Genomic DNA, 3,784 nt, shown 5'->3' with positions numbered 1-3,784 from the left:
AGAAGAGGACACGATACTAAGTGATATGCTACTACAGCTAAATAAGAGATGTGAGCAGTATGGAATGAAAATAATTGCAAACAAGAAGACCATGGTTAACGGAAAAAAAAACATGTATACGTGCAAATCTATACTAATAATAAATCTGTAGCCAAAATTTTTCTGATAATTTTCGATTTTCCAAAAATAATTGGTCCTAACATATATAATTAACCACCCTGAAACCGAAAATCGCTTTTTTTTTTTTTAATTTTTGTTTGTATGTCTGTCTGTCTGTCTGAATGTTTGTTACCTTTTCACGCGATAATGGCTGAACGGATTTCGATGAAAATTGGAATATAAATTAAGTTCGTTGTAACTTAGATTTTAGGCTATATGGCATTCAAAATACGTTATTTAAAAGGGGGGTTATAAGGGGGCCTGAATTAAATAAATCGAAATATCTCACTTATTATTGATTTTTGTGGAAAATGTTAAATAACAAAAGTTTCTTTAAAAATAATTTCCGATAAGTTTTATTCTTTGAAAAATGTTGATAGGACTGATATTTAATGAGATAAATGAGTTTTAAAATTAAAATAACTGCCATCTAATGAAATAAAAAACAAATGACTTCGTCTATAACGGGCCTTGGACAACAACAATCGAAAGCTATGAAAGATAGCCTACAGAGAATGTTACTGTGTGTATGAAGTAATATCGGAAGCTAAATTAACCGATTTGTATAATTAATTATTATTTCACCATTGGAAAGTGTAGTTTCTCTAGATGGACATAATGCTATAATGTTTTTACAGTAACGAGTGAATTGAGGACAGGTAAGATTAAAATAGCTTCTTATGCACAGAAAACTTGATAGGCTATTCTGTATATTTGTTTCCTGTATTTGTTAAAATAATGTTTATGTATTCATTGATTTTAATGTCAGACAATTAACGAACAACGAGAGTGTATTGATTTAGTACGCAGTAATAGTATGTTAGCTTAGCATTTCATTATTTTATAATCCAAATTTTAACTATGCTCAATTGAATCGTGTTAAAATACATAAAATACATATGCATTAAATGTAATGCAAAAAAATTGGGTAATGAGCCAAGCAGATTATGTTGCGCTGTTGTAAAAGTTGTTCCTCCTGAGATTCAAGAGCCCCCATAACAAATTTAAAAATTACTTATCGGAGTACATCCGTTACCAACACACTTTTTATATAATATAATATAATATAATATAATATAATATAATATAATATAATATAATATAATATAATATAATATAATATAATATAATATAATATAATATATTATATTATATTATATTATATTATATTATATTATATTATATTATATTATATTATATTATATTATTTAAGTTATTTGAAGGGTTCAGAACCATAGTGAGCCAAGCGCCATTCACTGAATACGTAGAAAACAAGGGTTAAAATTAAGTTATTACCATGATTCAATGGAAACATACATATATCAAGTAAAATAAAGTATATACATTAAATCTAAATGATGTCAATGTTCATTAAACTATGGTTACATGTAATAAAAATTAATAAATATGTTAAAGGAATTGTCATTGCACCAAATGAGTGGTTTCTGGACCAAAATGATCGCATTTTAATTATTTAAATACAATTTAAATTAAGTAACGATTTATCCTTCTATCAAACACGAATGTTCCCTGGGTCAAATGTCCTATTTTAATTATGTAATTACTTTATATTTATTTCTAACGGGTGCAGCGGAGCTCACGGGTACGGCTAGTTCTAAATAAAGCAGTAGAACAAGTGGACAGCTTCAAATACTTGGGTTGTACTATAAGCAGTAACATGAGCTGCTGCCAGGAAGTCAAAAGTTCGAAAGCAATAGCATAGAGAACTTTTAATAGTGAAGAAGCATTTTCTGCATCTCTTGAATAAGAACCGACGGGAGACTAATGAAGTGCTTTGTGTGGAGTGTGGAATGTGGAATTGTATGGTGCAGAAACATGGACATTACGACGAATTCAAGAGAAGCGAATAGAAGCATTTGAAATATGGAAATGGAGAAAAATGAAGCGTGTGAAATGGACAGACAGAATAAGAAATGAAGCTGTGTTGAAAAGAGTGGGTGAAGAAAGAAAAATACTGAAACTGATCAGGAAGAGAAAAATAAATTGGCTAAATCACTGGCTAGGAAGAAAAGAAGACTGAATGAATTTCATGTACTACTTCTCATAGTTTCTGAGAATATATTCGTTAACATATTGTCAAGCTTAATAATTTCGAAACAGGACGTACCACAACTGTTTACAGAATCACAGTGTACAGACTGTACAGTGCATTGTATTAGAAACCATGAATAAATAACATATATCGAAGACCCAGTTCAAAAGAGAAACAACTCAAAATTTAAAGTTTTGCAAAACTTGAATTTTAAACCTCCATGTTGCTGTGAAAAATCAAAGGATCGTTGAAAGCATTCCAAATTCTGTTAATAATGTTTTATATATAGGTACTGTAAGTTTAAAATTAGAGTGTGTTAATTGGATTTTTCACAGCAATATGAAGCTTTAAAATTCAGGTTTCTCAAAACTAACTATAGAGTTGTTTCCCTTTTCAACTGGGTCGTCGATTTATAGTAGTCTAACTGCAATAATCTTAACAATCAATATTGGAGGAGAAAAATTCGTTCCGGCGCCGGGGATCGAACCCGGGTCCTTGGTTCTGCGTACCAAGCACTCTCACCATTGAGCTACGCCGAAGTCCAATCCACAGCACCGGATCGAACTCCCCTCTTCCAGTGTTTTTCCCCTCTGTGGCCTGACTCCAAGTTGGGCACGTATGTTGACATTTTATTAAGTCAACTGCCATTATACAAGGAGCGCACTCAATTGAGTGACTTGATGGCCGGGATTCCACAGTAATATTAATTTTTCTCCTCCAATATTAATTGTTACCATAACAGATATATTCTGTAGGACCAATAAAATAATACCTTTAGTAAATGCAATAATCTTGGTTAACCGGCCTGATATTGTGGCCAAAAAACTGCAATGTACTGGGCAAGTGCTAAGAATTTTAGAAGAAAGAAGAGTGAAAAGACTGTTCACAGAAACTCTTTTAAGGAAAACACTACTGGGAAGACATAGGTTTAGATATTTGTACAATCTGAAGCAAGACCTAAAATGTTCAGAAATTTATAACTGGAAAATTGTTTGTGAGGACAGAGTGCAGTGGTGTTATACTGTATTATAAACTCAGCAATTAAGAGCTTTCTTAGCCTACAAGGCTTAATAATAATAATAATAATAATAATAATAATAATAATAATAATAATAATAATAATAATAATAATAAAACAATAATGATAATAATAATATAATAATAATGATATAATAATAATAAAACAATAATGATAATAATAAAAACAATAATGATGATAATAATAATGATAATAAAAACAATAATAATAATAATAAAAACAATAATGATAATGATATGATATACTAATATAAACAATGATAATAATAATAATAATAATAATAATAATAACAATAATGATAATAATAATAAAAACAATAATGATAATGATATAATAATAATAAAAACGATAATGCTAATAATAATAAAAACAATAATGATAATGATATAATAATAAAAACAATAATGATAATGATATGATATAATAATAATAATAATAATAATATAAACAATGATAATAATAATAATAATAATAATAATAATAATAATAAAACAATAATAATAATAAAACAATAATGATAATGATATAATAAT

General features: G+C 28.3%; 1 non-coding gene across 1 annotated transcript; it reads right to left on the bottom strand.

Annotated features, from left to right (window-relative positions):
* Positions 1–2,678: 2,678 nt before the first annotated feature.
* Positions 2,679–2,751, bottom strand: TRNAC-GCA (transfer RNA cysteine (anticodon GCA)). Its single transcript has one exon. It is a non-coding gene; the product is annotated as a tRNA-Cys (tRNA).
* Positions 2,752–3,784: the final 1,033 nt, after the last annotated feature.

This window comes from Periplaneta americana, chromosome 6, assembly GCF_040183065.1.
Source record: "Periplaneta americana isolate PAMFEO1 chromosome 6, P.americana_PAMFEO1_priV1, whole genome shotgun sequence".
Lineage (NCBI taxonomy): Eukaryota > Metazoa > Arthropoda > Insecta > Blattodea > Blattidae > Periplaneta > Periplaneta americana.
This window is presented reverse-complemented; position numbering and strand designations above follow the sequence as displayed.